A 13,955-nucleotide genomic window follows, 5' to 3' on the forward strand; every position below is an offset into this window, starting at 1 on the left:
TAAAATTCACTGGTGGAATTTCCACATTAATAAAATGAATAATAAAAGAAAGGATTTTTTTTTACAACTTTTCATTATTTACTATCTACCTACCTGAAGCATAATGTGCTGAAGCATGCCCACAAGGAACCTAAGAGCTCTTTTATAAAATATAAAGCAAAGTATGAGCGTAAAATTGCTACAGACACCAATGGAAACTATAAACCTTTCTTCAGTTATGCTAGAATCTAACAGAATAATGTTGACTGGGGCAATGAGCTCATCCTTTAATATCGCACCTTCTGATAACAAGAATAAAGTCAATATATTAGCAAATACACGTAGTGATAATTTTACCCACACTTACCCACATTGATGTTTCATGAACCCTGAAAATATATTTTTCACTGAAATCGTTTTGGAAATATCTTAAAATCCCTGGGCCATTAAAAGTTTGAAATAATGCTTCTATGTGGCCAGACAGCATATAAGGCTACATTGTCATCAGTGCCATGTATGAGTCTATACATAAACTGTTCAGCCTCACTCTATCCACAGGGTTTGTGCCTGAGGTGTGGAACAACCTCTGTGACTCCCTTACATAAGGGCAGGTCCCCTGTGGACCTGAGTATTTAAATGTTTATCATCTTTAAAAGTCTTTTATGTGCAAAACCAAGGAACATATCATACCAAAACACATTGACGTGAATGCGGGCAACTTAAATGATCTAGATCCCAGTCAGTTTGGTTTTGTGAAGGACAACTTGCATCTCTGGAACCTAGTAAGCTATTTTGCAGAAGTTACTGAGGCTGTAGACAGTGCACACTTCTTACCATGATTTGGACAAGGGTTTTGACACTGTCTTCCATGTTGGTATTAATAAAAACTTAGACATACTTAATGAAAACCTTATGTGCATGATGGATTACAAGTTGGCTATCCAGCAGATACCAAGTTCTGAAAATGACTCTGAGCGTAAAATTAAAACTTGTGGGGTACCACAGGGATCAGTTCTGGGCCCACTCCTGTTTAGGATTTATTTTGCAGATATTCAAACCAATATCCCAGAAGTCTGGTTGACCAGATTTACTGATGACTGCAAGATGTGTGCAGTAATCTTCTCATCCACTGATTGTAATGAATTCTAGCAAGGGCTGGAATATGCACATTCATGTTATACCAAAAATAGTCTCAAGATAAATGCAAATAAATTCAGTATAATAGCATTCAGCTGCTTATACCTCGTGCATTATAAATGGTACTTTTCTTCAGGCAGACATGGTTATAAGAAACATAGGTGTTTATGCTTGCAATTCCCTCTCATTTGATCAATCATGTTTCCACCATAATCAGGAATTTCTTCTATCTGGTTCAGTTAATTTTTGAGGGAATATGCTCAAGAACAAAGAAGTCATCCTACTGCTGTAGTCTTCCCTCAACAGATGTATCATTGAATACATTGCCCCTTTGGTATGCACAAATCCAAGCATACTGCTTGACTGGAAAGGCCTCAAAGACTTCTAATCAAGAAAATTAAAGACATTAACCCTGATCCCTCAATTATCCACAGCTCTACTTATACTTGGTTACCTACAAGATGCTACGAGGTGTAATCTGTTGCACATTTTGAGCCACAAAATACCCAGTCTTATTTTATCTCCTATTTTTCTCAAAACCAGTGGCTCTATAAACACCCACACTAGGGACGTAACTCTATACCAAGAAATAAACAGGGCTTGCTGGATAAACCGGTTCCAACCTTAATGTATATTCAGCCTGTGGAATATGTCATCACTACAAGTCAATCAAAATATAGAGTTGGCTACCATTAAGGCTAGTCTTGACAATTGGATGGGTAGACACAAATTTACACAAGGGTTATCATGCATGTCTCTGCTTAATTTGGGAGATGAACACCATTAAGTGACTGGCAAGGGTGGCAAGAAATTTAAGTACGTCTATTCAGAAGTATCTTTAGTTTGGCATCTTATAGTACCCATAATCACTTGCCTCCTATTGTTCCTGTGTTCCTACGTTCACCTGTGTGCTTTCCAACACAAAAAAACAGGAAGTATAAACACTTTTCATAACACTATTGTCATCCCTCACCCCCTCAGATGTATCATATGAACACTATTCACATCTTAACTGTAACAATTCAGTAATAATTCTACAGATATGTTTACCCACTTGTAATTAACCAGTATAACACCCAAACCTGTGTGGGCAGGAAAAAATCTCTTCGTCATCCCCTTCTGTAATCTGCATCTGTTTATTTTGCAAACTATAATTAATAATTGTACTTATAGCCTCTGCCCCTCTCTTGTATGTAATCAATTTTACATAAAACAATTATTTACTGAACACATTTCATCTATTTTTCTTTCTTAATACCTTTGCCTTATTTTACATGATTCATCCCCACAGTTGTATCAGTGAGATAATTGAATCCCCCACAAAATTCTAGAGTTATTCAGCATGTAAGGGAACTCTGAATCAAACATTTCTAGTCTCCTATGTGCATTAGTAGGAGTATATACAACATTTAATTTCTATGTTATATTAATATAGAATATATTATAGGAGATATATCATCCAGTTACAATAAATACTGCATTTAAAATATCTATATTAGTTCCTTTTTGCAATAATATAACACCACCTGAACATTCATCATAGCCAATTCTCCATATCACAAACCTCACCCCCATTTCATCTTAAACTTTTCTCTGACAAATTATGAAGTAAATTGGATATCCAACAAGCATTTTATATCACAAACAATATGTTCTGTACAGTCTAATATACATATATGTTTGTGTGTGTGTGTGTGTGTGTGTGTGTGTGTGTGTGTGTGTGTGTGTGTGCACGCCTGTCTGTAGTTTGCCATTTATGCTAACGTTTTAAACATTTCCCTCATTCTGCTTTTAATAACCTCCTTCTCACCTGTCCTTTTTAGCTTTATTTTCCCCTTTTTATAACCCTGACTCCAGCAGGAGTTTCCCCTTCTTATTGCAGTAGGACATTCTATGTCCTGTGAGGGATTGCTTGCTAATGTAACAAAAATGTTTTATTAGTTCCAGTCAGGTGCATCAGTTCTTCTCTCCCCTTTTCAGTGCAGGTGCAGTATCATTCCCTTGCCACTGCAAATTTTATAACTATCACCCCTGTTACTGAGGCAGTCCATAACATAGGTAAACAGTGTTTTTGAGTGCTCACATTCACCAAATTATTCAAATTAATGTTTTGGATACTTAGCCATTACAAATGAAAAGCTACTCCCCAAGGGGAAAAAAAAAGCTTTTTGGCATTCTCACATATGAAAAAACATATTTTACATTTTCTCTCTCTCTCTCTCTCTCTCTCACACACACACACACACACACACACACACACACACACACGTGCACAAATACACTAGAAATATACAGATTTGCTCAACATGAACTTTGAAAGAAGCAAAACCCTACTATCCCATAATGTTCTTGTTTTGTTAAAGTCTCAAAAGAATCATAGTACTGCGACTGTCCCTTTTTAATGTCCTTTGGATCCATCATTTCATTCCATAATCTTACAAATAGTTTTATGCTTTTGTAACTTTGCAATTACATTGTTAACTGAAAAAAATATTCCCATTATGTTATAGCTCTTTTAACCAGAAAAACAGAAATAATTCTGTCAAAAGTTGCCTCCCTTTCAGAAGAGACACATTTTATATATATATATATATATATATATATATATATATATATATATATATATATATATATATGGGTCTACTTCATTTCACCTAACTTCCAATTCACTGACTTTCATTTCACTGACCCTATTTCACTGAAATTTCCACTGACAGTTCATTTGACTGACAAGTATTATTGGAAGGGGCATATTCCATTTCAGTCAAATGAACTGTCAGTGAATCTCAGTCAAATGGGAGTCAGTGAATATATATATATATATATATATAATATATATTTCCTCAAAAATGTTCCAGTAATTTGAAGATGTTAAACCAATAGATCTTAATTAACAAATTGTTTCTCCTCTCATAATTCATTCACTCCAACAGATTCAATAAACTTGCAGAATTTCTTATCTAAATTATTATTCCATTTAACTATTATTTTACATAATCTAGAAAGTCTTCCCTTAGAAGTAATTTCACCTCTAATAATGAATATTAAATATTCATGAATTTTTGGATTTTTTTGCATAAACCTTTAAAAACTTATATAACTTTTTTAAATTCTCCCTTACAGAATATACCACCAATCTATTTGAATCATTTAAGTTGTATTTTCTTAAAGCTGTACCTGTTTATCTAAGCAATCATACCATGGTAATAGATTCTTATTTTAAGTGTATTCGTATCTATAATGTTCTGACTTTCTAAAAATCATGTTATAAAACCTATAGGAAATATTACAAATTTTCATTTCTTATTTTAAAAGTATCTGAATAAATAATTTCTAAATGAGTTAAATGTTCATGTTATACAAGCTCAATCCAAGTTCAACACTAACTTTCCTTCTATAATTTTGTTAAGGATCATAAAAATATACTATTTATAACATCAAATTTATTCAAATCATTAAATGTATTTGAATTTAGTACTTTTGTTTATGTAGATTTGTGCAATAACTTGAATAATGTGGATCTAACCAATGTAATATTACTAAAAATCGCTTCTAAAGATTAAGATTCTAAATTTGGAAAACGTATTCCACCATATTCCCAAGATCTAATATGATTATCCATTTCTCAGTCTTTCTTAGTCTTATTGGAGCCCACAAAAATGAAAGTATTTTTCCAGCTTTTTAATCAATAGTTTATGTTGTAACAGAGTTACTGATTGTAGCACATAAAGTATTTTGGTAGAATAATCATTTAAATAATTGTTAATCTTTGCTCAAGTGTAAAAATAAAATATTCAAATGTTGAATTAGTAGTGTCATTTCAGTGATAGTTTTAGAATATATAAATCCAAATTTGATAAAACAAGTCTCAAATGTATTACAACACTGCCAAAAGGCATACTTGTCTGCAGGCACTGCAGCTACTTTTTCAATGTAGAAAACATAAGAAATCAAAATTGTTTTCCTCAGTGTCTTGTGTTTTGGGCAATTGATTCTCAGACAATTTCATCTCAGCCATCTGAAAATATACCCAGCAAACTTCTCACTCACTGTTTATTCAATGTTTATATTTCTAAAAAATATGTAACATGCCTACACTGACCCCTTACCTTAGCTTTAAAAGCAACCCACCACTTCCTTCAATTTGTTTAAAACATTTCAATTTCTATGCAATCATGCTATAGCCTTTAAAAATACCCCTCCTGAAATAAAATTATTTGAATCCTTATACCCCCTTTTCTATCTTCCTTATTACCTCTCCCTAGTTTTTCATCTAATGCCCTAAGATCTGAAAACACTTTCTCTATCATTCTAAATTATTTTGCTTCTACAAACCACTCAATAATAAACTTCTGTAGCTGCCTTACTGTGTAATGCATTTCTATCCTACACTTATTACTTTCAAATCTTTACACATAATTAATTCTTTTGTTAGTCTAACATAGAGTTACAGTTCCCCCACACAAATAAATTTCCCATGAGATCCCTCTGTAAGTTTGGGAAAGGTAAGTGAACTCTACAGAATGGTAATAATTCAGAGAGTTATATATACTAAGTTCAAAGCTGCTGCATTTTAATGAATTCATATGAAGTACAGCAATGTTGGAGTTAGTATATAGGTGCTTTGGTCATGTGTGTGTGTGTGTCTGTATGTATATATATATATATATATATATATATATATATATATATATATATATAGATATATAGATATATAGATATATATACACGCACACACACACACACATATATACATACATATATACATATGTGTGTGTGTACCTGAAATTATCTAAACAACATAAGATTGACAGTAAAATGACTGATAGAAAAATATCCAAACTGAAAAGTATTTAAACTGAAAAACACTGACAAAACTGTAGCTAGATTAGGGAAGGGTTTATACACTTTTCTCACTGTTGTGTGATCTCAGAGATGGTATATATAATTAGCAGGGAGCTTGCCCCCCCCCCCCCAGACATTGAAAAATGTGGCCGAAGCAAACCACATGAAACCACTGAAAAATTAACAAAACTGAACCACATTTTCTCAATGTTTTTGCCTTTTAATATCATCTGTTATTTCCTGTATCAGTGTTAATATTTCTTTCATCACTCTGCTAATACTTCCAAAAATTCCTGACCTTCCATCTCCTACATTATTCTAGATGTTTCAATCACAGTATTTTATTATATCTTTATAATACATTTTATGAAAACATATTAGTTTCCATTTTATTAACATTTGATTTTCAGCTTTTTTTCCAAATGAATTTATAGTTTCACAAATTCTTTCATTCTTTATTTTATGTTCTAATTGCCCATTTAATACATTTAAAAGAATGCTTTTTATCTTATGGTACATTTTTAAAAAATCATAATTAATGTGATCAGTTCCTGTAGCACTTTCATTGTTAACACATTTTAATGCATTTGCTGTTTCTTCCATACCAATTTTCTCTTGTAGCGCTTCACTTTTTTGCTTCACAATTCTTATGACAGGCCATTTCTCTATTACTTTGATTTCTTTACCTGTATACATCTTCCTTACATAATGTCTGTAATTATTTATTCCTGTTTAACTTTATATTACTGTCCATATCTTTTATTTTATACATTACAATCTTTTTATCCTTACAGTTTTTTTCCAGTAAAGTACTAACATCTTCCTTTCTCCCCCTTAAAATCATTTTCCTTGCTTTCTTTATTTTCATGCATTTTCTCTTTCCTTCTTAAAACATTCCATTATTTTTATAACATTTCTCACACTCCTCTTTAAATATATTACATTCCTTCTTTTGTTTGCTATTTTCTTCTCTACCCTTAATTTAATTTGTCTTTAAATGCCAGTTATGGTTCAGTCCATTTTTTATAAATATTTCATTGTTTATGATCTAATCACACTTCATTCAGCTCTTTCTTCTGTTTAGTATCTGCACACTCTCTTTCAAACACTTTGCACCTTCACATCTCTATATTTTTCTTTAGTATTTACAAGGATCTTTGAAGTGTACCATATGTTATGCTCAACCTAATTCTCTTAAGGTATTAGTGTACAAAAGTATTATTTTGTTTTTTCTGTTTTTTCTTTCTGCTATGTAAAACGTCTATCTTTACTCATTTTAGTTCCTCCACATTTTACAATTTATTTACATGTTGTCCAACCCCCCACCACATTTTCATAAATTGCAATTGAAATTCACCAACAGTTATCACTTTCATATTCATTGTATATTTTCATCTCTGAATAACTCACTTTTTTTCTATAACACCTGTATAGCTGTGTAGTCATATATAGCTATTATTCTTATAGGTCTTTGAATTATAATAACATCTACCAGCATCTCTTTCCCTGTCTTTTTTGTTATTACATCTTCTAATAGCATTTTCTTGTTTTCTGTTCAGATAATAATTTCAAAACACTCTTGATTCCTCATAGACCAAATTACATTACCTGGTGTAATAGGCAACGTTGTTGGCAACATAACGGAGATACTACACTCCTGTTCTATTAACCAGCATGTGGTCTATAATTCCAGAAATCTAAGTTGTAAAGTAATGGATGGGGTTAAAGCCCTTAGAAAAATAGATATTTTGAATGGAATAAGAAAAAAATCAGTGATGTAATTCCCTACTACTTTCACTTCTGTGAAAAAACTTGAGCGTTTGAAGAAGCTACCAATTTTAAGCACTTATTTGATGTTGTTTAGGCATGTAAGAAAGCTACCATAACCTTCTGTATTTCTGAAGACTTCTCTACTGACTGATGAAATGTTTTACTGTTGCTGCTATGGGTTGTATACTGTACTGAAACTGCAAGAGTCATTTGGAACTGCTGCCTTATCAAAGGTGCTTCGAATTTTGGGGCTGCTTATGTATTTTGGAATTGTAAGCAACTTTCAAACAAGAAGAAAGACTTGCACAGAACTGTTGTATTTATTTATAAAAATTACAAGGAGGCCATATCTGTTTCGATTCTAGAAGATTTTTTGTTAAGTATATGACATTTTGCTTCTAAGTCTTATGAATGTTGGCAATTTTATCAACAAATAAATGATAATGTCTTACACTGGCTACACATATTAAAAACTGTTGTACCTCTTATTTACCTCTTCTTTAAGCACACCACACTTAAAGGACTGTCGGTATTAGGCATTGCAAACTGAAAAAAAATGCTGCATTAAACAACTACTCAGCGTGATAAATTGTTTTTATGCTACAGTTTCTTCGGAACTTATATAATTTACTTTCAGGCTAACAGCCTTTACTTATTACATCTTCATGAATAAAGGAAATTCCCAATAAATACCTTAATGTTGACTTTAAAAAAATCTTAAGAATAATTTAAGCAAACTCTTGTTCAGGGGCAACATTGCTCCACCAATAATCTAAATTAATTTGTTATATATGGCCATATGGGAGGAGAAATGTTAACAGCTCATTATTTACTGGAGGACTGATGAGGATGGGTATGAAACATGGCCAATATCATCAGAAACTGGAGTGGTCATGGCTAGGTGTACCATCTTCCCTCTGTCTCTGCCACAGGGGTACTTCTATGAAGACAAATAATTCCAGTGAGTCTGAGGTCAGTGTAAACCTGTATATGAATGAGTGGTAAATTCTTTATATGGCAAAGCTGGAAAGCAGTACTGGAGGTAGTGCAGAAATTCAAGTGTGGGAGGCACTATGGCTATACAACCTCCACAGTAAAATAATTAAAGTAAATAATTAAAAATGGCTGTATTTAGTTTATCAGTCTAATTTTTAAGTCTAAAATAAATGTTTTTAAAAATGAGAACATGTTCTGCATTTACAGTCATAGTGACAGGTGTCAGCCACAGTCTTCTCCAAAACTGACATGTTCAAGAACTATTTAGAAATTTGGGAAATTAAAGTTTGCTCTCTAATAAGCAATAGAGTAATACAGAGCTAAAAAATATTTTTGTAAATAGATTTATAATACTATAAGAATTTTATCTTCGTAGTATATGTAAACTATACGAGCTATCATTTCAATGCATATATTATTTTGACTGCAGAAATTGTTTCATGTTACTTTATTTGCAGCACACAATTATATAGAATGCTATTTTCTATTTAACAAAAAGCAGCAGAAGCGTTCCTAACAAGACGATATGCCATGAGTTTACATGAACACTTTTAACATGAAAAGTCTGGATAATTTGTAGTATGTTTCTATTATTTTAACTCAATATACCAATTTTTTTCAACCCAAAGAAATTAAAACAAATTCTTTACTTTAAGATTAAATTAAAAAATGTCATTATTATTATTAATGCAATGTATGTCCCACTTCACTTCTCCAGGTCTACCTGATTATTATTTTTGCATTATGCAACTGGAATTCTTTATTTGTCCAAGTATGTCAACTCATTTAAATTTAATCCTTGACAACAAAATTGTAAGCAAACATGTACATATTATCTTGTTGGCTCCAGTAACTGGGTGTGGTACTTATGTTAAGGGAAGTAGAATATAAATATTTTTATTCTGTGGTTTGTATTTCTTGCATGTTTTCCCAGAAGTGTCATTTGAAATAAATAATTAATTCCACACCACAAGAAAATGAAGGTAAGAGTAATGTTGGTTAAGAGAATGGCATGTAAAGGATATTTCAGTACTATACATGAGAAACAGAAAGAAAATATTTTCTGCTAGGTAAAGTGGATACTCACTTTCTATTAATGTTCAAATCTACATCTGTCAGATTATTTATTCACTTACTTACTTATTTATTTATTGTTAATCCATTTAGTTCCCACTGGGTAGAGGACCCTTACAGAGGTAACTGACATTTAAATAGCCATTAAAACAAGCTCTGATAGAAAATGTAAAAGCTATTGCATACTATGTTTGCTGATTAAACTAACATTTTGCATTGCTATTCATAAGTACTGCCACTGAAGATATATCCAATCAAGGCAAATAATATCCATTACAAATGTATAAAATGGAGGTATTCATTGAAAATGGACTGTTTAAAGTAAATTTTGCATATGACTGTGTATAGCAGTATTAAAATCAAATTAATTATACTGATTTTTACATACAGACAAAGTAAGGAACACACAGCCTCTTCTAAAATGTATGTGCTATAATCTGATACACTTGAACAAATTGTTTTGGGAATGCTGCTTTGTTTTAGCTGAGAGAAGAAAAACATAGTTTTTTGTAACTCACATTTAAATTAATGGAATTTAAAGAAGATCATAATAAAGCAGAAAGGAAGGGGTGTACCATAAAAACACTTTCCAGAAAAATGACCATTTAAAGGAAAATAGAGAGAAGAAACCAAAAGTGAATAAACAGAATCTGTTTTAAAGATTACTGAAAAAGAATATAAATTTGATTATTTGGTTCCCCTTTAGCAGTGACTAAAGACTGATTGCTAGTTTGGATCTAATTTGTCATTGTTACAGTTTTGAAACAATCCCTGTAAAGTCTGAGGAGCAGACACAGAAATGTGGATTCAGGGAAAAGAGACACATAGAGGTGGAATGGGAATCAGAAATGTTGTTGAGGATATGTACTGGGTGATAGTTCTAAAATTACCTGTATAACCTGAAATGCTGGATGGATACAGCACCCAGTAAACAGGAAGAAGGTCAAAATTAGGAATAATAGTGAATGGGGCATTTATTAAAGTTTATAGGAAACAAAGTTATAAAGTTAGAAATGGTGTAGATTGAGGGTGAAATATTAAGCTTATACCTAGACAGTGAGGGGCTTGAATAACGAGCGCACTTATGTTTTTTTTTTTTTTTTTGGTTACACTGACTGCTTTCATATATGTATATAATGTATTGTGAAAAATGTAAAAAAACAGAAGCCTCACTTAAAAAGTATCTTTTAAAAAATAAAGTGAAAAAAGATCGTTAGACCAGCCTGTGTACCTGGTTAACAAATAGCAAATCAATAAACTACTGAAACACTGAAGCAGAACTGTATTACACACTGTATTACAAATATTCAAGGTGTTAAACAGAAGGCATAAATAGGGTTTGATAAGGTTTGCTTTCCCACATTATAGTTATTCTTCATACCACCTAACAATATCATATTATATTTGTCATCATTACTGAGTGACATCAAATTCTTAAACTCATTTAAAGGAAAACTCCATTACCCTGACACACACACACACACACACACACACACACACACACACACACACACACACACACACACACACGATACTTTAATATTCTGTGCAGCAGTAGTAATGTGTCAAAATCATGTTTGGTGTTTCTTATTAGATTTTAATTTCTTATGCCTCAAAATTGCTGTCACAAGAAGTGATTTGTTTTTCATCTCTTCTGGTTCCCAGAATGTTGTTTGTGTCACCATTCACTATAGCATGACATAGACTAAACATAATAATTTTTCTCCAATAACTGCCTTTTGATTCACCTTGTTTCTTAGAATGCTTCTGTAAACACGAACAGATTTTCATTTTCACTAAATTATTATGAATTGTATTTGGATGTGCCTTAATGCTTTTTGTGATGTTTTTAAATCTCCAGTAGTACAAAGCAGAAAGAAAACATGTTTTTTTAATTATTCAGAATTACAGTTTTTAGATGATTTTCCACACGTTTGCCTTGATATTAAAAGTTACCAGTAAGTCTTGTATCTGTGCTCATTTATTTCTGACTTACAGCTGCCACTTTAAAGAGCTTGCACAGCAGAGGAAAATCAGGCATTTAATACTGATGTTAAATTCTAACATTACATGGATTAAAGCAACTTCAGTGCCCAAGATGACAGCACTTACAGTTGATTTATGAAGGGCTGCAATATGTATCATCCCTGTTTTTCCTCCAAAGATTTTTCTCACAGCAAGCTCTTTGGAGAAGATTCATTTTAGCTGTCTGTGTGTTTTACAGTATTTTACTGCTCATAGATAGACACAGTAAAAGGGTATAAAATTGTGGGTGCTAACCAACAGAAAAATTACAAAAAGAGATATATCAGCTAGGTTGAAAGAATATCCATTCTTAAACAACATGAAATTTGAACAAGAAAAATAATAGGACCTTTATGATGTATGGTAGGGTGGTAAAAGAAGAAATGAGGAAACTGACGGGTATGCAGGGGTTTCAGGCTACTAAACTACATCTAGATTATATTAAAGGGAGAAAATTAACTCTTTGAGAAGATTAACTCTGTTGCGGGACAGTGTTTCCCTTTAAATATTTCCTTTTGAAAACTGTAATCACCTTTACTGCAGTACTCACCATTTTTATGTCAAATACTTAAAACTAAATGGGCACCCTTTATACTTTAAACACTGTGTGATTTAGCAAATACATCCACAAATAACTATTGTATGGCAATTTCAAACAACTTGACAAAGAAAGATATAAAATAATTTGTGTGTTTAACAAAGGTAAGTAGTTTTTAAAGAAATCAAATAATAGTAATAATAATAATACTTTTAAATAAATACGAGTACTATACATATTCTTTATAAAATTTGTCATATTTTCTACATATAAATATTTGACTTTTTAATAATGAGCAAGTAACATACAAGTCTTTTTCACCTATCTTAATCTGAATAACTTTAAAATAAAGCATGACAGGAGGCAACTGCAAGCATAAAAGACATTTCAGCAATCAGTTTTCTGTAAAATATGTATTTTCTATCTGTCTGGGCTCACTATATCAAACTGAAATGCAACATAGAAAAATGAAATAGCCTGGCAGTATTACTACAAATGGTGAACTGTTCATAACTACACACAGCTAAAGAAATAAATTAAAATAAGTAACATGATTGTTTCAGGACTTCACCTCCCCCCTTAATTGCATGCATTAACTCCAAGATGATATTAAGTTATCTAACTTAAAGAAATAATAACATTTACTTTAAAGTACATACCTATGCTCCACTCTTTCCACAAAATTAAGTGAATGTGGATACAGCATTTCTAACATAATTCAGTGAACCAATGAACATACATTTTTGGGAAATATTGCCCTAAGCTAAACCATATGAAACTTTTTTTCTCTCTCTGCCATCAGGTTTTGCTGACTGTCTCCCCTTTTTCATCGAATCAACCCATTAATTCCTCTTTCAAGTGCTTATGCTATTACTCCCCCAGGTGTCACCCAAGGGGAGACCCAAAACCACCTTCCCCACCCAATATGTGAGACATCAATGGCTGATCACTCCCATTCTCCCTCTTCACCTTATCTCTCGACTGTGCCTGATTTTGACACAAGTTTTAGCGCTATCCCTTCTAATCCCTCCTAAAACACATGACTTTTGGAGAAAAGGTGGTGAATTAGACTTCTCTTACTTCAGAAAATGTTCGTAGGTAGGTACTAGGCTATTGGCCCTGGTGCCTATATAAGCCTAGTCAAAATGGTTCCCGCCACCCAAGAAAATTATTTTCCTGTGCCCCTTTCAAGCAGTGCCACAGAAGTGATCCCCAGGGTGAATTTTCTATTTCCCATCCAGTCGTCAAAATTTTTCTTAAAGAGGGCCAATGAGGAGCTTTGCGTGACATGAATGGGTAGTTTGTTCCAGAGTATGGGAAGTCTTTGGGACAGGAATCTATCCCTCCAGCATATTCTGTTTATTGTGGTGACAAGGTTTAGGTCCCTGGAGCATGTGGTTCGGAGAGATTGGGATTTCTTTAAGTGTAGCATGTCCAACAGCTCTGGGTTTGACATAGCTTTGTATGTTAGGCAGAGATCGCCTCTAAGTAGGCAATATGGGATGGAGTAGAGCTGGAGGTTTTTGAGATGCTCTGTGTGTGGCTTCTGTTTGAGGCAAGTAATCCTCTTAGTGAGGTATTTCTGAGGCCT

Source organism: Protopterus annectens, chromosome 14.part0 (assembly GCF_019279795.1).
Source record: "Protopterus annectens isolate FY-2018-M chromosome 14.part0, PAN1.0, whole genome shotgun sequence".
Taxonomy (NCBI): Eukaryota; Metazoa; Chordata; order Ceratodontiformes; family Protopteridae; genus Protopterus; species Protopterus annectens.